The sequence below is a fragment of the Dermochelys coriacea genome, chromosome 3, assembly GCF_009764565.3.
Source record: "Dermochelys coriacea isolate rDerCor1 chromosome 3, rDerCor1.pri.v4, whole genome shotgun sequence".
NCBI lineage: Eukaryota > Metazoa > Chordata > Testudines > Dermochelyidae > Dermochelys > Dermochelys coriacea.
Genome location: NC_050070.1, coordinates 205,256,698 through 205,279,838, shown reverse-complemented (window position 1 = coordinate 205,279,838; position 23,141 = coordinate 205,256,698). Strand labels below are relative to the sequence as shown.

Here is a 23,141-nt window from a genome sequence, read left to right as displayed (position 1 = left end):
GTTAAAGTACCTGGAGTTTATCCAATGGGCATTTGTATTGTTCTTTAATCTAAACAAACAAACAAAAAGAGACCACTAAATTCAGGGCAGCACCACAGAAAAGGTTGAACCCATTTCTAAAGGAAACAAATCTGCTTGAATCACCCCCAGAATACCAAGATGTATCAAAACCAACACAAATACACACACACACACGTACTTTGTTTAAAATGTTTATTTTCTTAATACATAAAATGCATCAGATAAAAACCTACTTATATTGAAATATAACACAACAGCCATATATGCTGGGGACTCAGATGAAAACATTACAAGGAGCTGTAGCAGAAACATTAAAATAGACTAACATATTTATAATATAAACAATAGCACATTTAAATTCAGATATGGGCCCCTTAACTTCTTTAAAATGTCCCTAGATTACCTCCACATTGATAAGTAATTAGGAGTAGTATTGCATATTCTACTAGGATACCTGTAAAACATTTGTAAGTTACAGATTCATCTGACCAACATCTTGTTGTACATGTGACAAGCCTGGAATAACTGCTATCTGAAAATATTCAGAAGTGAATGTTTATGTTTTTTAAATATTTGTTTTATTGTGGTACTTGTACTCATTGTATTTTGCTAGTGGATGCATTGTTAACCATGTGCCCCGAATAGAAATGGGAACTGTGACTTTAAGAAGAGGGCAGAACCCTCAATAGTGTGTGTGTTTGCTATCCTCAATGCCTGGAGCTCCCTGCAGTTTGCAGGATTGGGAGCTTTGTCTGCAGGACACTCAGAGCAGAGCATGAGCGATCCACTTTGTATTTGCAGATTTCAGAGTAGCAGCCGTGTTAGTCTGCAGTTGTATTTGCAGTGTTTGGAAAATCCCCCCTCTATAAGCTCCCAGACTTGAGTTAAACTCTCCAGAAAACAAGCCTCATGCATGTCCTGGTCTCTTTCAGCGTTGCTCTCCTACATTTTTCTTGATATATTTAATAACGTCTTCTGAATTATTAAAAAAGCCACCATCTGGGTCTCACAAGTGAAAAATATACAGCAGCTCTTGCACATATTTCAACTTTGAACCCAACAAACACAAGTTTTCTACATCCCCACAAAGATTCCCGGTCCCTGTTTTACACTTAGTTCACAGTTCTGAAATTACACTGGACGTTAGTTTGCTTGAGTGAGATATTCTGGTACTGGGTATTCCTTTCTGGAAATGAAATGATATCATCCTGTGTTTAGTATTTATTGGTACAAATGTAACCAAATCTGCTCAAACATCAAATGCCACTGTATGCCAACATAAGAATTCAAAAAGCGTTCTTATCTGCTGGCTTCTTGTAATATCCCATATGGCTGCATTCACGGATATTAGAAATTCATTGAGATCTCATTCGAATATTTATCATTCCTCTTGCTAAAGGTTTCATCTGAGGTTGTCTCAGTGAATTTCCCAAAACTGCATTCAAATGCCTGAGTAAATAAAAACCAACAGAAGCGACTAGTTAAGATAGCAAACTTTTATCACTGCAAATGACACTACTAGTGCCTTATCAAAGACATCCATCGGCCTGATCGTGTCTCAGCTGTGCAGACACTTCTCCTCAAAGCACAATTTGGATTTTGCCATTGAGATGCAGAGACAATCAGATCCTTGCTGTGTCTGTACTGAGGGAGTGTTCCCTGCCCAATCCAAACAAACCCCGCGATACTACATGTGCAGCACACAGATCAGAAATCATCCTGCAAAGTCACCTTCTTTTCTAAAGCTTCTAAGCACAGAAGGGAGCTCCATTTAGGAACAGCACAGGGCATCAGCATTCCCCTTCTGTGGTGCTTACCACTTTTGCAGGAGGAAGGAAAGTCTTGTAAAGGCACTGGACTGGCACTCAATTCTGGGTTCAATTCCTGGCTCTACCCACTCTCTGTATGACCTACGGCAAGTCATTTAACCTCTCTGTGCCTCAGTTTTCCAATAAATGGGGATATTAATCCTTCCTTGATCTTGTCTATTTAGACTGTATGCGCTCTGGTACAGAGACTGTCTCTTTCTATGTGGATGTATAGTGCTTGCCACGATGGGGCCCTAATCTTGACTGGGGCCTCTATACACGATTATGTAGGAGGGGATGACTTCAGAGAATGAGCGAGTAATCTGCATGATGGAAAAGGAGAGTGGTGCTAGACTGATCACTTGAGGCCTGATCCTTGCATTAGACTCAATAGCTATTTTGTCACTAACTTCAGCAGGGAAGACTCAGACCCTCGGATTTTATTCTTGTTGTCCTGCCAAACCATGAGGTGTGGCTCAAGTGTCCTCCCTGCTTGCTGCTTGCTTGTTGCTGCAAGTGGTTTCTTCCCTCTCCTCACAGAGGTTGGGTCTTGGGTTCTTGTTTGTGATGTCTGGTGCCTCCACTCGAGGTGACTCCTTGCTGCACCTTGAGAAAAGGGACTAATGCTGTCACTGCTGGCAGGACACTCCCATCTGGATTCCAATTCACCCAATAGGGCTTGTTCTATTGGAAAAGCTTTGAGGCTGAAGGAGAATTCAGGGTTTTAAACGCTCCAAAGGGATTTCCCAGAAATGAAATGGTCACTGGTCAATGTTCCTTATATGTTAAAAAATCCTTACTTCTTCCAAAACATCAGTGATCCGAAGCACCAATGCAACCCAGATTGCTAGCAAACTGGCCCATATCACCTCCTGGTTAAGAGCTTGAGTCCCATTCCCATTAACTAAGGAGTGTGAAAAGGAGATCATAGGTAGGTGGCCATGGGCCTCTAGATGATCTGGGCGTCCCTTCAGGCCTTAAACTCATAAGAAAGGCCATACCGGGTCAAACCTATGGCCCATCTAGCCCAGTATCCTGTCTCTGACAGTGGCCAATGCCAGATGCTTCAGAAGGAAAGAACTGAACAGGCCAGTTTCAAGTGATTCATCCCTTGTCATCCAGTCCCAGCTTCTGGCAGTCAGAGGTTTAGAGACACTGGGAGCATGGGGTTACATCCCTGACCATCCTGGCTAACAGCCATCGATGGACCCATCCTCCATGAACTTATCTAATTCTCTTTTGAACTAAGTTATACTTCTGGCCTTCACAACATCCCATGATACACATATTTGGTGGGTGGGCTAGGTTCAGTTTAATACTGAAAAGTCACTGGGTAAAATTTTCAAAAGGGCCTAAGTGATTTAGGAACTTAAGTCCCATTTCCAAATGGTGTTTAAGCATTTTGGACCAGATTTTCAAAGGTATTTAGCTGCTTAAAGCTGCAGATAGGCATCTAGTAGAATTTTCAAAACCCCACAAACAGGTTAAACACCTAACTCCCATTGAAAATCTTTTTGAAAAATCCCACTGGTCACCTATCTGCATCTTTAAACACCTAAATTCCTTTGAAAATCTGGCCCTTAGGCACTTTTTAATATTTTACTCATTATCATTATCTAAACTATCCAAAACTCAAAGCTTCACAGCACTGTCATGGAAATCTTACAAAGTGCAGGAAATTCCATGACATTTTTATTGCTTCCAGTTTGTGCTCAGACTGGGAACTGAACCTGGAAACACCACAAATAGCACTTTGCGGCACTTAGACTTCCTAGCAGAATCCGGAAATACATAAATGTGAAAACATTACAAATTACGAGACGGGTGGGGGAAAGGAATTGCACTATTTCAAGCCTCAAAAATACTGGTTGGCTCAGGTTTGGGGTGAACGGTTCATTCTTTTAGAATCAGGCAGGTCTCCTCCTTACTTGATATCTTGCAGTGAACTAAAGATCAGTGACATTCAGGCCAATGTTAAGATGTGAACATCACACCAACCTGTGTAAGAGTCATCCTCTAGCAAAGTTTCCAACAGGAATACCATGGAATGGCAGATTCTAATCTCTATACAGACACCAAGAGCTTTGTGAGCCTGAAGTGGGTATCGTAGCTAGAAGCAGACCTATCCCCCAAACTGGGACAAATGTAAGAACAAGGAGTTCTTATGACAAATGTGCATTTTGATTTAGGTTAGTCAGGACTACTAGGGAGGCTGACCAGAAACTCCAGAGGGTCCTTAGAGAATAGGGCAACACCCTGAAAAGTGGAATTCAGTAACACACACCTGAGTAGCAAAGGCTACATCTCAGCCTCCTGGAGGTTCAGGAGTTTAGGTTCAGCTCATTAAGGATTAGATTGTCACAGCCCTTATGCTTCTTCGACGTGACTTACATCTCCCCATGCAGATGGGGAATGGTAACTGGAGTGGCAATTTTTCCTTGCTCTTCCCCTCGGGCAGCTACTCACCCCTTATTCAATGCAGATTGTAAAGTTACAGCAGAGCCCTGACTACCAAGGGCACCAGCCAGTCTGGATCTGAAGTTTCCCCAAAGTTCAGGAGAGCTGGCTCATAGAGTTTGACTCAGGCACATGGCTAATTCAGCGCAAACAACTTGCAATGTAATGCTCTGTAGAAAAAACAAGTCAAACTACTCAGCCACACTGACAATTTTTGAACTGGTTGTATCCCCTCGGGATAAAGGTCTAAGGCCCAGGTCCTCAAATATATTCAAGGTCCTAAGTTAAGAGCCTAAATACCTTTGAGTATCTCGATAAAGCATCACTATTGGAAAGCAGAGCAAAGATGTTTGCTTAGTGGTGAGTAAGATGTTAGGTTGCACTGAGAAAGAGATGTGCAATAACATAGCAACTGTTACCTAGAGCTGGTGGAAATTTTTCATCAAAATACTTTGTTGAATGAAAAACATTATTTTTGTTGAAATCAAAATGTTTTTTTTAAAAGTGTCAATTTTTACAAAATTTTGTACAAAAAGAAATGAAGCATTTTGAGAATGTAACGTCTCGCTTCAGCATTTTCAGGATGGAGCATTTCAATGTCTCATTTCAAAAAGACTTGTTGAAACAAAGTTCATCATTGTTTCTATGCTTTTAAAAAAGTTTAAAAGGTCAAAATCAGAATGAAATGTTTGTTTTTTTAGCAAAAGCAAACATTTCAATCAACCCAATTTTTTTTCAGAATTTCATTTCAAAGGAAATTTAAATATATATATATATATATATATATATATATATATATATATATTTGTTTTTGTTCCCTTTCAGAATGGAAAACATTTCAAAATTATGGAAATTCCCACAAAACCAAAAGTCCAGCTCCTGCCCAGCTCTACTGTTATGGCACTGAAAGCAGTTAGGTGTAGTAGTGAAAGCAAAATACTGGGAGTCAGGATGTCTGAGTTCTAATCTCATCTCTGCCAGTGATTTGTGAATTACTACGCTTGTCTATGCCTCACTCCGCCATGTGTAAAATGCACTCCTATCCTACAGGGGTGTTATGAGGACTCTACAATTTAACTTGGCAAGGGAAAAGTAACAGGAGATATGACAGAGATATATAAATTAATGACTGACAGAGATAAACCCAGGCAAGGTGCTCATAGTTCTCCTTTCCATCATTCATGAACAAGGTGATACTATGAAGGGGAAAAAAATTAAAAGGATGTTTATATAAGGCCCACTTAACCTGTGGAACCCACTGCTGCAGGAAAATATTAAGGCGAGTAGTTTAGTAATTTTCAACAAAGGATTAGACTTATGATAAGAATAGCATCTACATTCGCCCAAGTTAAGATAAAACAACATGGCCTATCAATCCTTATGCTTCACATATCACTGGGTTCACAGACTTGGTCAGTGGTCAGAAATTGGCCAGTGTCAGAAAAAGAGCCCCTGGCCTGTTCAACTATGGCAATTCCTCCATAAAAACATCATACAAGGCAGCCAATTCGACTTTTGAGCTCCTCAACCTTATGGAACATCCTTCTTTTGAGGTGTTGTGTTGCATGGCTTCCAGAACTCTGGGGAAGTTGCAGCACCCATTGGCTTCTCCAACTAATGTTGAACATGCCTTAATGAAATGCTCCAGGAGTGATCTCCTTATGTTTAGAGATTTTCCCATGCTATGTCTTCCCCCCAGTTTTACTATTTACTGGTACCTGCCTCCCCCACCTGCCTCCACAAATCCATGTTGTAGTGACCTCCCTCTGGTTAAAAGTACTGGCCATAACTCCATCTTGAATATGTCTCAATGGTCCATATTCATCCCCAGCATTCAGTGGAGTTACCCAAGTGCTGAATCTGGCACAGTGTCTCACCACTACTTTCCCATTTGGCTGTGGAGGAACACTAGAGGTTCAAAACCTTCTCTGGGTGGGTGATGACCACAGCATTGCCAGCCCCAGTCATCTTTGGAAGCTCAAGGTGTGAACCCTGCTCTCCTGAACCTCAGAGAGGCAGACACATACTTTCCTGAGACTGAAATGTAAAGCACTGTACGCATTCCATATGCTTGCTGCGGCTAAGCAAATGCCTGACGAAAGCTTCCATTGAGGACCAGTGAGAGACATGGTGCATTATGCTATTAACTCCCAGTTTACTGTAACAATAATATTTGATCAATCAAATTAGCTGTAGAGTGTCTCCAAACTTGAATAGTCAGAATTTGCATTAAAATAGGATGTGCTTTTTTCAGTCTCCATTGTGAGCAACTCTGCTGTATGACAAAAGGAATTCAGTCTTGGCCGTTCTTGCCACCAGTAAGGCACTGTGTAACTCAGAGTTTAGCATGATTTTTAAGAATCATCTCCAGCTTCTGACCCAACATGATGTTGCCTCTTACCTTCAGCCTGCCAACAAAGAGTGCCCTATGGGGCTTAATCTTGCCCAGGACCAACTGCATGAAGTCATGATCGGAAAGGGTGAAGACCGTGTCAGCAGGACAACGTGAAGCTCCTTGGTAGATCTCTCCAGAGCCAGTCTTTAAGTCAAGAGTCCACTGCACCACCATCTTTCCATCTCTAGTGATGTCCCACTGAAATATGGCATTCACTTTCTTGACCATCTGGCTTCCCATTTCCTTGATGCGGCGACCAATTTCCTCAAATATAAGATCACTCTGGAGGCCGGTGGCTTTCCCTGAAGATTTAGCAGAGGTGGAGGTCAGATCCACATAGGAGCCTGAGCCAGTGGCTTCTTCTGTCTCTTTGATCTTAGTCTGAAGGTACGTTTTCTTTCTTTCCTTCCACATCTCTCTTTGCAGATTTGCTTCAGACTACAATTTGACCTCAAGATACCAACAATGAAACCGTTATCTGATTTGTCTATCTGCTGATTATTGTACAGTACTTTTTTATGTCACTGTGTTTCCTTCGTAAACCTTTCCCTTCTGCTTTGGTATTAAAGGTATTATTTAAATTTTTTCAATAATGTGAAATCATTGTTGGGTGTGGCATTGTGACATCAGAGGTAACCCAGCCAATCAGCCAAAGTGTTAGTTCATTTGCATACTGTAGTTTTATTGGTTAATATGTTACAGTGTTAAAATGTGGGGAGGGTTGCATTTAATGTCACATTTCATGCTTTTTACTTAACAACCATGATTATATCATAGTTGTGAAATAAGTTGGGGGAGTTTGTTGTTGTTGGCTAGCAATGGGATGTTTGTTATATGCTTAATACAGGAATACTGCATTTGTAACTGTGGGCTGTAAACTACACACAACCTGTATATATCACAGGGTTACACAATGTAGCAGTCACAGACACCAAGTCTGAGTATTTGTGACTGTCTTTAACTCTTCGAAATGTGTGTGGATAGCCACCTTGAGATGTGTATATGTAGCCTTTGTTACGTGTCCCAGCATCTAATAATACAATTATACATTTTTTTCACTAACTACAGTAACTTTAACTGGATCAGAACAACAACAGCAAGAAAATAATACAGTATCAAAAAGTGAACTGTTAGCACAGCGAGGAGGGGGTTCGTTACCTACCAGCTATAGCCACAGTCATGTCATTCTTGAGTCCAGCCTCCAACCAAGTCCAGCTGCAACAGTTGCCTTCTGACTTGTCTTTTGAGCCCTGCCAGTCCAGAATGATCCAAATTTTAAGGCGCAGTAACCATGCAAACTCTCTGTCTCAAAGCTCCATATGCCACAGCCTTACTCCCAGTTTTCCTGTTCTGTATTTTACACATTTGCGAGAGACAAGAAGTTTTTAAAATATTAATAACAACCACCAGCAAAATGACTTTTTAAAATATTAATAACAACAACCAGCAAAATGACTCTGTATGCTACCCAGGATCATTATCCTGTCTATACTACAAGTGCCACAGCAGCACAGCTGCAGCTACGCCACTGTAGCACTATGCTGTAGACACGGGGCTCTTCCATCGTGGTAGTAAATCCAGTCCCTCAAGAGTCAGGAGCTAGGTTGACAGAAGAATTTTTCCATCGACCACACTGCATCTATAATGGGGGCTAGGTCGACCTAATTATATCACACAGGGCACAAAATTTTTCACAGCCCTGAGTAACATAACTAGACTGACTTAGGTTTTAGGTGTAGACCAAGTCTATGGTATTAATATGGCACTCATCTGAGGTACATGAGTGCCTCGTAATCTTTAATGATTCAGCCTCACCAGACCCCTGTGCCATCTATTCTATGTATCCCATGATCGACTCAGTCATAGGGACATTATTTTCATGATGTTTCAATGGGCAGTTTTTTTTGTTCCAGTGGCACCTCACTCTTCTTCAGATGGGAACTGAGCCACAGAGAGGCTTGCCCAAGGTCACACAGGAAGTCTGTGGTGGAGCAGGGAATTGAAACAGAGTCTCCGAAGTCCCAGGTCAGCACCCTAACCACTAGGCCATTCTTCCTCACTGAGAATTCACCAATCCTGCTAGGCCAGCCACAAATTTTCATCCAGCTCTAGTTGTATATGGATCTGGCTGCTCTGAAATTAGATGTTTTCTCGGCCTCTTAGATCATCTAGTCTGACTTCCTCTATCACATAGGCCATAGAACTTCATCCACACGTGCACGTGCTATTCTGTAAGTCCATACATGGGCTTTGGTGCCTAGCTACACTTCTACTTACATTCTCTGGAGAAGCTATCCAGGGAAGCTGGAAACAAAAACAAAGTTTCTTTAGCAGGTGGCTCTCTGACTGTGCTGTAATGATTTGAGGGAATTTTAACTTTCACTCCAATCAGCTTTTTTCCTCTTCTCTTTTGAGTTTTAACACTGCACTGGATTCTCCTGACGTGAAGCAATGGGTGGCTGACGCTGCTGTCTCACTTGGATGCTGCTTTGACTGAGGGAGCACAGTAACTTTCCATTCACAGACCAAAACTTTATTTCTTTGAACATTCCCTTCCCCCAGCATCGTGTTCTGTAGCTGGGTCTTCTCACTGGAAACTTGTCTCTCTTCCTAGCACAGACTTGAACACTGCTGTAGCTTAGCTAGGCTTCATAGCAGCCCATTGGCCAACATATGGAATAGGGTCGCTCATTTGACTTGGAAGCCTGCTAGAAATTGCCATCACAGCCATGATCTTTCCCCAAAATGTACCCATTTGTAGGGATTTGTTCCTCACTTGGAGAGGTGTTGAGGGCATCAGATTTTGATGTGGGAGTGTTCCAGTGTAATTTAATCACCAGTTGGAGGCAGCATTGGCCTGACACTCAAACCTGATTCCTCTTCCTGGTTCGGCCAATTACCTACAAGATGATCTTGGGCAAGTCAGTTACCCTCTCTTTGCCTTGGTTTCACCATCTGTAAAATGGGGATAATGATGTTCTAACCTCCTTGGTAAAATGCTTTGAGATCTACTGATGAACAGCACTGTACAAGACCTGGGTATTATTATTTTAAGAAGAAGCTGGCTTCAGCTAGACAGCAATGCACTACTACATGGGGTGACTCAAATGGATTGTATGGCTAGGTGATATTCCAAACGACTGTCCTCTTCTTTACCTATGGCTTTCATTTTCTGTTCTCCAGGCTAGACCCTCACCCTACACATGCACCAAACATTATGCAACCTTCCTTGTCTAATGGTGATGTTTCTTGGCATATAGTTTCTCTTCCCTCCCCTATATCATCTCACATTTGACTCACTCTCCTAGGCAATGCCAGTAGAGCAAGAGACCCAGGCAACCCCACTGCCACCACAGCTGCAAAACCATGAGCTATTCTGTGCCACAAACCAACAAATCAGCCTGAAACCATCAGCTAAACAGGGGAACCAAGCCTGGGCTGGTGCAAAGAACTCCCGTCATCCAGTGCATTGGAGATGCGGGTAGAACAGAGGAGCTGCCAATGGAAAAAGCAGGGTGGGAGGGGAGAGGGTCTGGGAGGAAACAGGAGAAGTTTAGCTCAAGATAGACTAGGCAAGATCCAAGGTTGAGGGTGAAGGGAGAGCATGGCTGAAGCGCCTTGCACTCTCACAACCCTCGGCCAGCGGACTGGCCCCATCAGACTGTTCCTGCTGCATTAGTTACAACAGACTCAACCAAACCTCAGCTTCTACTAGGATTCTGAGACAACAAAGGTGGCATTGGGCAGCCATTTGCCCTGCCCAGCCGGCTTGGGAACTGCTCCAAGCACAGCTCAGCCAGACCCGAGGATCTGGCCCATTTAGACAGAAAAATCTAATCTTCTCTAGGATACTACTTGACCTGAGTATGGGTAGCAGAATCTGGCTTTTAATCTCTGCTTCCATCTGCCAGTCTGTGCCATGGGGAGGTTTCCACTTCCCTCCCTCAGCATAGTATTGACAGGGTCAACGACAATGCCAAATGCCTGTCGACTGAAAGCCGCAAATCTTGTTGTTATCATCAGCGGCAGTGAGATGGTTGCCAAGTCACGTGGACTTAGCCTCATGTCTCGGACCTTCATCACTCAGAAACAGAAGCGCTCGAGATTGATAACAGAGATTTTCTCTCCAGATTATCTCAGCCTGCAAAACAATGTAAAATGATATAATACAGGGGGTGGTGGAAATAACTGCGACCAAAGCACGGGTTGTAATGGCAGCCCAGTGGACTGTTGGTGCCTGCTCTACTGAAATATCTTCGTCAATGCTTCTGAAAACTAACTGAATGAATGAGTAGGAAAAGGAAATGGCCTTTGATGTTTTCTATTGAAATAACCAGTGACCTGGCTACAGCTCATTGCTCATCTCCCAGCTAGGAACAGCGTGCGACTTAGTGCTTGGTTATGGCAGGATGCAGCACAATCTATGCTGAGACCTTTTCTGTGAATAAGTGATACTCAGGTATTTCACAGGCAAATGGCAAGATGCTGTATGGGGCTGATTGTGTCTGCAGGAGAACCATGTGGTTCTGAGTTTCTAGGCTCTGGTCCTGATTCTTCATTTCCATGGTGGTGGGGGGCACAAATGTAGTTAGAAGCCACCTCTTGTCAGAACAATGGCCAGGTCTGGAGCTGGAGCAGGAGCAGGCCCAGGTGATGCTGGAGCTGTCTGCCAGAACTACCAGGCAGCTGGGAGTATGCCTGGCAAGACTGGAATCAGACTGGAATCGCTGCTTTCATTAGAAATCTATATACCTACCTGAGGGCTACCTGGTTAGAGGCTGGCTTGTGGATTGGCTGGACTCTTAGGACTCCCAGGCAATTACCTCAGATGACACCTAAGGCACTAAACACTCATCACACCTCTGTGCTCCCTGTTTTCTGAGACCATGCGTGGGCTGGCCACAGGGCTCACCCAACTTACTCTGTGCTTCCCCTGGACTTGGGAAGCAGAGACTAGACATACTGTTGCAGTGTGCTCCTGACACGTCTCCGATCCACCCACTACGCTGGCGATGGGGAACAGGGCCAGTGTCAAGCCCGTATGCCATCTCTACCCCTGTCAGGGAGGGCCCCTGTGGTTTCAAATCTCTTTAAGCTGCCAGGGCCCTGTAAAAGGAGCCTCAGTGTAGCTGAGACTCTGGCCCTGTGTGTACAAAGCGGGGGGGTGACAGTCATTCCACACAGGCTGGGGTTTTTGTCACCACAGTGACAACAATGACCTTACACAGATGACCTTTCCGACTCTTTAACACTGGCTGTATCCGATGCTCTGTCCCCCACTGTTCCTGCCTTTATGACGCTGGGAGGGAGGGGGACAGAGAAAGGATCATGAACTACCTACGGGTACATCTACACTGCAACAATAAATAAATAAAAATTCAACCCCGCAGCAGCGACTCTCAGAACCCAGGTCAGCTGACTTGGGCTCGCGGGACTTGTGCTCTGGGGCTAAAAATATCAGTGCAGACATCTGGGCCCAGGTTGGACCCTGAGCTGTGAGCCCCGCAGCATGAGACTCACTGCCGTGCATCTTCCTTGGCAGTGTAGACATCCCCTAAGAACGTCTGTCTATTGCAGGGAAGCGTTCTCATACCCCTTGGGTGGTGAACAGATGATGAAAGCCATGACTATTGTAGCTGTTGTTATGATAAGAGACTCTGATGGCTACCATGGTGGGGGGAGGGTGGTCTTAGATCCAAAGACAACCATAGACCTCATAAAGCAAGGCCAACTAAATTAGGTTACACCATGCTGCAGTGAGGGTGAGCATCCCCATGGAAAAGGGGCCATGGCAGCCTAGCAACCTCCTCCCTTTATGAACGAACACCTGTGCTGATTGTAACTGTGGCCAGATAATTAGGGCTACTTTGATTCACTGCTATATGCAATTTGATTTGATCACAGACTCTTTTAGAATTTTGGTCTTCGGAGCATGTTTTTTTGTCTGTGACAGCGTCTCTAATTGCAGCTTCCTGGCTGTATTTGCAGTGCTTCTTAATGACCGCCTCCCACACGCCTGCCCAATCCCCTGCAGCTGCTTTCGGCAAGGTTTGCAGCTCACTTTTTCAACGTGGCAACCACTGCTAACGCAAAAGGAGTTCATTATGGCCTGGTTTTGAAGGCTTTCACTTTTAGGCCTACATCCTCAAAGGTTTTTAGCACCTAATGCCCATTGATATCAATGGGAGCCAGGCACCTTTGAGGATCTGAGCCTTAGCTCTTGTCTGAGACCTTTTACAGGATGAGCTGGCCCTTTAAGGGGGTTGGGGACTCAGCCTTGCCTACCCCAAGCGCAGATTGCCTCCCCAGGAAAAGGGAATGCATCCAGTGGTCATGTAATAAGAGAATGCGAGTCAGATATGTCCCAGCAGGCCTAGCTAACAGTGCAGCCTGAGGCTAGCTAGAGAGAGAGACCTCTAGGGAATAAGGAAATAGAGCTACTGGGAGATTTTCCACTAGAACATTTGCAGAAGAACTACTGGAAACCGCTGATGTGATTAAACTGAAATGTTTTGCAGGAGTGCATTGAGTCCATCGAAATTTTGGATGGGGAAATTATCGAAATGTTTTGTTTTGACTTTTGTGATACTGTGCACAAATCAGAATATAACCGTCGACATGAAATGTTTCGCTGAGGTTGAAATGAAATATTTGGGGGCTTATTTTGGTTTGCACACAAAAAAATCTGAGGCTTCGACTTTTTGTCCTCGTCTGGCTTGGGATGAAATCAGACTTTGAAATCTCAGTTTCCTGCAGGGTGCAAATTCTGGTTTTTAACCAGCTGTACAGGTAAGCCTCTGCAGGATCTCCTGCAGCAGGGAAAGGAGCCAGCATATCTGTTTGATTTATGTGGCACTGTTCTCACTTGGAGAAAATAAAATTCAATCCTGAAGCAAAGGAACTAAAATCTTGGTGCTGATGGCAGTGTTATTTGATACAAGGGCTAGTACCTTGACCTTATCCAATCTGGCAATTTTTAAAAGGCATTCTTGAATAAGAACATCTACTGCCAGGGTTGAGCTAAACAGTTCAATTGGTGACAATTATGTAGGCCCTATTTCTGCAAACCCTTATAGATGTGCTTCACATCAGGTATCTGAGTAACCTTCCTGACGTCAATGGGACTATGCACAGTGCTTGAAGTGACGCATGTGAGGAAGAAGATGTTGTGGTAAAACTCCCTCATCATAGGGATTCTGGAGCACTGCACTCACCCAGCTGACTCAGAACAGTCGCAGGTTGAAAACCCAGTTTAAAAAAAGACACGAAATCTTCTTGAATAAATGGTCTTTTTTTACATTTTGAAATTTTACAAAAGTAAAATTGCCCCGTTCTGGAGCTGGCTAAAGATCAGACCAAACCCTGACAAAAACTTTTGATCAAAAGCTGAATCTCTGAGAAATCGCATTGAAAAATCAAAACGGGAAAAATTTCAACCAGCTCTAGCCTTTGGTACTGTTCCAGGCAGCTAATGGCCCAGGAAAGCAAGATCACAGCTTCTCAGGCTCTACACAGGGTGGGTGCCAAGGGGCAGTCTGTAGAAGGGCCCTGCTGCCTCTTGCTCACCCCCTTGCAGCTGAGTGTGGCTCTAGTAGCGGCTAATCAGTCCTGGGTCTCAGAGCTTCTTCTCTAAAAGTCCCTAGAAGGGGGAATCCAGGCCCACCGCTTCACTGGGCTCCAGCTCGGGCCCCTTGTTTGGAACAGCCAGAACCAGCCTCTCTCATCCCTTGCTGTTCCCTGGGTTACTTCTGTAGCCTCCCCCAGCCTCCTGCCCTGTTTCTGCCTCTTTAGGGTGTCTGTTTGTCTGGCAGCTTCTCACCAGTTTGCTGGAGGGATCCTCTCCCTGCGAGATCTCTGGCAGCCACCTTTCCTTTCAGGAGGTTTTCCTCTATCTGAGGTCCTTAACCTTTGGCATGCCTGGCAGCTTCCTTGCCTAATTAACTGCCTCCCGTCTCAGTGAGTTAACTACTCCCAGGTGAACCTGAGCTGCCTCAGTTCCCCTTGTGGATCCTGTCAGAGGTAGCTGGGCCCGTAACCCCTTCTGAGAGCCATCTACCCTCTGAGACACTCCAACAGCTGGCAACCAGCATGCTCCTCCCTGGGCAACCCAGACACCCTGCCTCTGTGAATCACCCATCACCAATGCTCCAAGTGACAGAGAACCTTCCCTTGATGCTGACTAGAGCCCTATGGAGTAAGAGAAGAGCACCACATATTACACAGCTCTCTGCTCAACTTTTATTGCTCAGCAGATTCATCACAGATGGATGGGAGCCTGGTTTCTTATTGTATAATGCTTTGCTTATAATATTCTAGCTTGTTTAAGCTTTACTCTGATACGTTAGGTGGGGTTGAGCTGGTCAAAACTTTTCTGACAGAACAGTTTTCCCTCCGAAAATGCCATTTCATCAAAATCAAACCATTCCCCTGGGAGCACGTTGTTTTAGATGAAATTTTGTTTGGAAAACCTTAGAATGAAGTGTTAAGGTCGAAACGCTTTGACCATACTGGAATAGGACGTTTTGATTTTCGTTTCAAATTGACATTGTTTGGAAATGTTATGGTCTAATATAAAAGTCAAAACATTTCAATTGTACCAAAACAAAATGTTTCAATTGACCCCAAACTTTTTGTTGTTGTTGCTGTTCCATTTTGGAACAAAGGCATATTTCGAAATGTTGGCAATTCCAGTTCTTGATCAGCTCCAATTCTGGAATTTTGTTTTGTTTATTAGCTTTGAACTTCTTAAATTGTCTCCTTCTGCTCAGAATTTCTCAGCATCTTCCCTTCCCCCCCCCCCCATCCTTCTTTTTGTTTACAGAAGTCCTTGTACTGTGCAAACTCTTCTTGTGTTCTCTGTACATTTTTAGCCTCTCTGTATTGTTCTTTAAGTTACACTGAAGATTTTCATTAGCTTCAGTGGGCTTTGGATGAGTACCCCCATGAGTTATGCAGGGCATTCATATGACTGCAGTTGGAACCTTTCCACCACTGCATAAAATCATCTGGTTTGCTATGCTACATATCTGACAGCAAAGTTAACACATTTTTGGAGTGTCTTGGAACACTAAATCAATCCTGTCCTAGCAGTGCTCAACTTATTACCATAAATCTGACTGCCTCAGAAAAGATAGTACTAATAAGTACTAATCGTGTGTTAAAACACTATGTAAAATTGCTTGTCTATGAATACTGCAGTTCTTTTTGGGGGTCTTCCATACATACTCACTGCCAAGGGTGCAAATTTACAGGCATTCCCACTGAACTACATTAATGATAAGCAACCTTTCTTATTAAGGTCCTGGATCTGTTGTACTTTATAGCGAGCAGTGTTCATGAATCTTCCGCTTGTGTTGTGTAACACAAGTGGGGAAGTATAGCAGATCGAGCACTCACTGCCTCAGCGCCTCCTGCTGGTCATCCCAGGAATTAGCTCTTTTCCAGTCCTCAGAGCACCTCCTGTTGGCCGGTGTCTCTCCTGCCTCAGGCCCCATGTCCCTCCCAGACCCCAGTGCCTTTTACCTTGGGGTTCTGCCCCACAGCAGTGCCCCCACACTCTGGGTCTCCCCTCCCAGGGGAACCCCCTACCCTCTACACCCACCTTGCCTCAGTGGCTACTGCCAGTCACAATCTAGCCCCCTTTCCCTGGGGCAAACTGCAGTCTGTAATGGCCACTCATCATTGGCAAGAGGGTTGGACCAGCTGCCTCTGCCTATCACTGGGCTGCACCTCCACAGCCCCAGTAGCTGCTTAGGCCTTTCCCAAGGCCTCAGCCTGGGGAGTTGCCAGGCAGGAGCTCTCCAGCTCCTTTTGCCTTTCCCCAGCACTGCTCTGCTCTGCTCCAGGTACCCTTGTGCTCCCAGGCAGCTAGGTCCATTTCTCTCCAAAGCTAGAGAGAGAGACTGTTTGCCTTCTGGCCTGGCAGCTCTTTTATAGGGCCTCGCCTGGCCCTGATTGGCTGCCTCCCAGCCTCTTCTTATTGGCTCTCAGCCCCAGCCCTCTCCAAGGGCTGGCTTTTAACTCTTTCAGGGACAGAGAGGGGAGTCTGTCCCACTACAGGAAGGTAAGTACAGACTGAATTTGGGACCGCTGGATCTAAGAGCATGAGCTGCTACTGCTTCAGTTGGTTGCTCTGTTAGCAGGAAGTAGAACTAGATTCTTATACAGACCAGCTGCTAAGAGATAGAGTCCCATGCTAGGTTAATGGGGGTCACAGTTACTAAAAATGGGTTGCAGTGGGATTTATGGTTTTTTTTTTAAAAAATATGCTCATGCCAGAATGGGGTGTCCTTGCCTAAAACTCCTCCTGTTTTCTTTCCTCAAGTCAGACCCCAGAAGATTAACGCAGTCAAATTGAGACATGGTGCACAGAACATAAGCTGTGTGTGCGCCTTCCTCCTGGTCCTGGACCGTGCTGTTATAGATTATTTAAAATTCTCAGCATGCTTCTTCTCATTCCTGTACATTTTGGATAGGAGGTGGAGGGGCTGCTCATCTTAACACTTTTCAGACATGGACCCTCTGTTTTTTCAAATGTTTGTATTGTCACCAAAAGGAGTGGGGGGTCATGAATGAGATGGCACCTGAACCATCATCAGTAGGACATTAGTAAACACATTCAAACTACCAGCTCTGCTGCCTATCAATGTCCTTAAATGGCTGTTTGATGGGGGTAAGAGCTCCCAGGCACAGAGGGATAAGAAGGTCTAGGAGAGAACATCCTGACAAATCATTTTTTTTCTCCTATCTAACAAGATGCAGGAAGAAGTTTAATTGGATTTGCCAAACCTGGAAACCACTGGGCCTGACTCTTCAAACAAGCTATGGGAAAGTTTTATTTCCTAGAGGCTACCTGGAACCAAGCGTGTCTGATGATGCCAATTAGGCTGATAGAGTTATCAACCTATGCCATAAATGAGACCTGCTCCCTTGCAGGCTGAGCTAAGAAGCAGTTCAGAGTGTTTCCTTGGCAGGAAATTGCTGGGTGGGAATGCTATCGGAGAGGTTAGCTGTGGAGGCTTTAGAATGGCGATATGTTGGAGCTACAGTTCCCTTTTGGGTAGCAGGCGTGACAGATAGAGGGCCCAGCTGTATGTTTTATTCTCTAGCAGAAGATCTTTAGCTAAATGCTGATGAATTTTCCCTGGGACACATCCATTCTTTACTTAATTAGTAATGGGGCAATACTTTAGGGGTATCCCCAGTGCCTGGAGACACTGCAGCAGACACCACAAAAAATTGTGAAAACTGAGTGATTGGGTGTGTTCCTGGCTAGGATGGCCCAGGGTGACAATCACATTCCTGGCATACTGCACTGGACTAACCAGGGACTGTGCTTACTCTGTATTTCCCTGAGTCTGGCAGACTTGTCCTTCAATAGCAAGTTTCTGAAGAACACTTGGCTTTCGTCAGCCAGCACTTTGCTACTAGAATAGAGCTGTGATGTGCGTTCTTCTCTTGGCAACGTCACAGCCTCTGAGAGCGACATTCCAGGGAGCGGGAAGGAGGTACATCATCTGAACCTCTCAGGCAATACAGCTAACTCTAGTCTGGCTAAGGAATGACCTCATGTACTCTTCCATAGACACAAGATAATCAGGCCTGATGGAGTCACTCTTTGGGCCAGAATTAGGGTTCAGCTAACCAGCTAGGATTAAGAATGATGAGAAATCAAAATGAACCCTAACAGAATACTAGCTGAGGTTCTGAACATTTAAATGCTGTCCGTTTTTATAAAGCTCTGCTCTTCTTGGTTCACACCAGGAACAGACAGACATGCAAGAGGCTGGTTTTGCAGCATTTCTGGATGGAGAAGGTGGGAAAACTACTGACCTGTAATTCTTCTGAAGATGACATCTTACAGCAGCCTTGCTGTTACTCAGCTCCACTGTGTGAAGCAGACAGAACTCTGCTTACTCTTAAAGGTTTAAACCCTGGAAACCTAGGGTCTGAGTCAGAGCCCCTAACACTCCAAGCAGTCCAGAGAGGCATAGCTGCTGGAACTAGGAGTGTGGGGGGTGCTGCAGCACCTCCTGGCTTGAAGTGGTCTTCATTATATCTGGGGTTTACAGTTTGGTTCAATGGCTCTTGCCACCCCCACTATAAAAATTGTTCCGGTACTCCTGCAGAAAGGTAGTTTCCAAGCCCAAAGAGGAAGTGGATGAGAATCTGTCAAGATGATGTCTTCAGAGAAGCAGAATTCTAGCTCTGTGACCGTGGGTGCCTTCACTGCTCTGCTGCTGTGGCTCACAGCCCAGAGACCAACAGCTAGCAGACAAGCGTGCAGTTCCCAGAGTGGCTGTGTGCTGTGCAGCCCTGGTTCAGTGCTCTCACTCCATCAGCCTGCCTACAACACCCCACCCTGGTCTCCACCAGCCTGGGTTACTACTTTTAGGGTAACCCCAACATACCCCTAGTCCTGAATTGTCCCAAAACCATCTGCCCTGACGTGTCCAGCCCTCTCCTGGGGCACTCAGAGAATTAATAAGGTTCATTGCTCCTTTCAAGAGGCAAAGAGCTCAGCTGACTACTTTAACTGGAGTTAACAATAACTTCAATTCCAACACAGCACTGGGTTGGTTTAGATTCAAAGTAAAACAACTTTATTAATAGAAGGAGATTTTAAAGTGAATTCAAGTACAAGGGATAAGGACAAAATGGTTACAAGCAAATAACTGTAAAATATGCTTTCAAGGGGCTAAGACTTAACTCAACAAGCTACAGCCTTGGTTCAAGCTAGTTTTCTTCCCAATCCTTTTCTTTCCAGCTACAGTGGATTTTCACTCAGTCAGGACCTTCAACAAAAGTACAAGGTGCTGACTTCCCTTGTCTTTCTAGGGGAAAGAAGCCAAAATGGCTCTGTTTCCCCTTCCAACTCTGAGTTCACGGACTCTGTTTCAAGAGGCAGAATGACCTTGTACTGTTCTTCCCTTCCCATTCCTCTGCTGATTTGTGAATGGGGCTTCCACTGGTTTGATTTCACCATGCTTAATGTACATAGGAGACAGCTGGATAGCTGCTTTCCCTCCTGTCTGGGAGAAAACCTGTTTCTCTCCCTTTGTTTGGTCACAGACTTCAAAGCATAATATTGGTGAGCATCCATAATTCCTCCTGAAACAAGCTATCGGTGAGTTTTATTTCCTAGAGGAAAAGTGGAGCCTACTATGTTTGCTGATGCAAATTAGGATGATAGAGTTATCAAGCCATGCCATAAATGAGAGCTCTGGAAACCAGCTGCCATACATACATGTTACAATGACATTAATCACCAATGTATCCCCAGGTCGCATATGACACCTCACAGGATCCATTTTAGATACAGAGTATGACAACAGTGAGTTGGGGTACCCTGGGCTGGTCAGACCAGCACAAGCTCACTACTATGCCCCTTAACAGCTGGCACTGGGGTGCTCTTAGGGTCACAGTGCCTACACCTCAGGCTTTGTGGATCCCAGTACGGTTCCAGTGATTTTCTAGGTGCCTAAAAATTAGACACCATAACACTCAGCATCAAAACACCTCAGTCCCTTTGTGAATCTGGGCCCAGGTCCCGAGGGGTGGAGTCTCTCTGTGTGAGCTCCTTGTCCCAGAATGGTACCTGCCATTTAAATGGGAGCTGTTTAGGGTTCCATTTCTAATTAGAGACTGACTGTCCCTGGAATACCACCAGGCCAGAAAAGCCCAGGGCTTGTCTATTTCTTGGATGTGATGTGGCAGTCCGTGTTGCTTCCTTCTACTGGAATCTCAGGGTCTGGTGAGGTTGTCCCAGGTAGTGCCATTGGCACTGTGAATACCCTTGCAACCAGGAGACTTAATCTTCAGAACATCGTCTGAACTGTCTCTTCCTGATTCTTACTTATCCTTGGTGCCAGACCTAATGTCCTGGATCCTGCCCTGGGGCAAAGAGACTTGGTGCTGAGCCATGTCTAGCTGGGCTCCTATGTACTACTTGTCTGTGGTGGACAAGTGGAGACTCTGAATACTGTTTCCTGACCTCTAGTGACTCCACCCCAGTGGTGGCATAGATTGCTCTTTTCAGACCACTGTCCTTGGCCACCCAATTTTTCATGTTGCAGGGCACCCCCACCTGGTGTAGCCAGGCCATGACCACCAGCAAACATTTTGTGAGAACAACGCAGCACTGATGCAAAAGGTCAAAGGCAAGATACAAAGTTGGTAATGCTGTTCCCCTAAGAGAAATCTGAGATTGGGGAACCATTCCTTTATCTATGTGAGCATCCTCCTTATAGACACTATACACAGATCTCCTTTTGCACTTTAACCAGGAACTATAGTGATCAGTCTTTATATTCTGTAACTGCGGCTCGATGACTCATTGTTACAGAACTGGATATTGCTACTGATTTTCCTATGGAAAATGGAAAATCTAGATCAGAACTAGTGATTAAAATGCAGAAGTCCAGTAGGCCAGGATTAGAAGTGCCACTTAGACAGTAACATGTTAAACAGGATGTTCCACCTCCTATCCCTTTCCCAAATCCTACCTGAAGATATCTGAGGAATTGCTGCATCTAAATGTACTTTGAAAATCTGATAATCTGGCCCTGTGGCAGCTTTATGCAAATAGACCATTGCCCCATGAGGGTAGGCTCTATTCAGGAAGTTCACCCAAACTCAGTTCTGTGATGAGGTCCATATTTGCCTTTCCAGGGTTCCCCAAGCTATTTCTTTTCCCTTTAATGGTGTCTCCTCTAGAACACAAGATGAATTATTAGGGAAGTGAGAAGAACTGTGGCCAGGCCATACCAGACTGAATTCTTGTTATATACTCAGTAGAACTGGGCCTTATCAGAACTTGGATGGGGAAGTGCCAAGGAAAACCCAAGAGATCTGGAAGTAGTTGGTAGTGACTTAATGGGAGGCATTCTTCCCTGTGACTCTTGACCCCAGCAGGGTACTATTGCTGTACTCTTGGAGCTGCAGGCTTACAGATCAGATGTAAATTGGAGCTCCTGACCATTTGTGACACTGAAGATGCTGTAGCACTTTTTGTGGTCCAGTGTCTTGGACAAATTCTAATCTGGATAATGACATTCCACTCCCTCATGCACTTTCACTGTGTAAGTTACTTTCCACTTTGGTTAATAATAGCTGCTACAGCTTCTAAGGGGGCTGCATTCACAAGGTGGGTTATAGAAGTGCTCCATGAGCTCTGTATGAGAAGTAACACTGGACAGACAGTATTACAGTGTTATTGTCCAGAAGGACAAGGGATCCTCTGATTATAGAGAAATCGTTGACTGGACTCTGGCTGCCTGATGTTATAGGGGCATATCTGCCAGAGATAAGTCATCCTGCTGTAGGGACAAGTTTGACATCATTAATCCTGGGAGCTTTGTGATTCCAAATAAATCTCTAAACTAAATTAGGAAAACACAGACACGCGTCCTGTACTCATAAATCCATATAAATCCTCTAATCAGTTTTGTAATGATTTATAAAGTCTAGAAAGGGGGGAAGGGGTCAGTCAGGGGAGGGTGAAATAAAAAAAGTCTGGCCAGCATATTCAGTTCTGATAGCTTGAACTCACCCATGTCCTGAAAAGTTTCCATGAGACCTAGTTCAGTATTCCGAGTAACGGGAGGCTGCATCTTTCCAAAGCACATGTAGGAAGTTTGCGGGTGTTTAGCACTGGCTTAACTCTGCCCTCAATGAATGGTGAAACTCTCCTAGACTTCAATGGGAGTGGAGTGAGCCCAATCCCATCCTACAATAGTTCAGACATGGAAGGTTTTCACTGCTCTCCATCACAGTTGGAGGAAGAATCTGGAAATGACAACCTCTGTTCTCAAAGGGTAACTTTCACTTGCATCCTCTAAAACGTTCCCTTTTTAAGCAGTGAGTCAGTTGAAATACACACCTCTGCCAGTGCTGGATGGGACCTGGACTTGCATAGTGATGCAAAAGCCAAAGTTTTCAAACACAGTGGCGTAAAGCTAGGTTCCCAAATCCTTATTTAGGTGCCAGAATAAGTCGCTGTAGTTTTCAGAAGTGCTGAGCAACCAGCTCCCATGGAAGTAAAATCAGGCTGTCAGACACTGACAGCACAAGAGAGAGCGTGGTAATGATCCCCTAAAGTTAATCCCGTTACTTCCAACCTTTCTGTTGAGGAAGGTGAAAAGAACTGGAGACAGTTGAAACTGCGTTGGAGGATTCAGCACTGGAAGGAAGGAAGATGTTTCTCTCCTAGAGGTCCATGTCTCTGTAGTCAGGCCCTCCCGTTTCCAGCAACAGCCCTCTAATTCTATAGCTCTGATCTGTCGTGCCTTATAAAGCCATCCTAGCCCAGGTAATACGGTTGCCCCTTTTTGACCTGAGCAGCGAGTCAAATTTCAGGGCCATGGGGATGGTTCAGCTCGCAGCAGAAATTGAGGGAGTCTGGTATTTTCTTTGATGCAGTCTTGTTTATTTAAAAGGAATGTATGAAATCCTGCTTCTCC

At 44.6% G+C, this 23,141-nt stretch overlaps 1 long non-coding RNA gene across 1 annotated transcript in view; it reads right to left on the bottom strand.

Moving 5' to 3' along the window:
• Positions 1 to 203: 203 nt before the first annotated feature.
• The window catches only part of LOC122459591, a 30,397-nt gene continuing 7,459 nt past the window's right edge, over positions 204 to 23,141 (bottom strand). Inside the window, exons 3-4 of the long non-coding RNA XR_006280390.1 lie at positions 7,844 to 8,031; positions 204 to 1,470 (exon numbers count right to left, since the gene is read on the bottom strand). This is a non-coding gene — a long non-coding RNA (uncharacterized LOC122459591). The remainder of the gene's footprint in view (positions 1,471 to 7,843; positions 8,032 to 23,141) is intronic.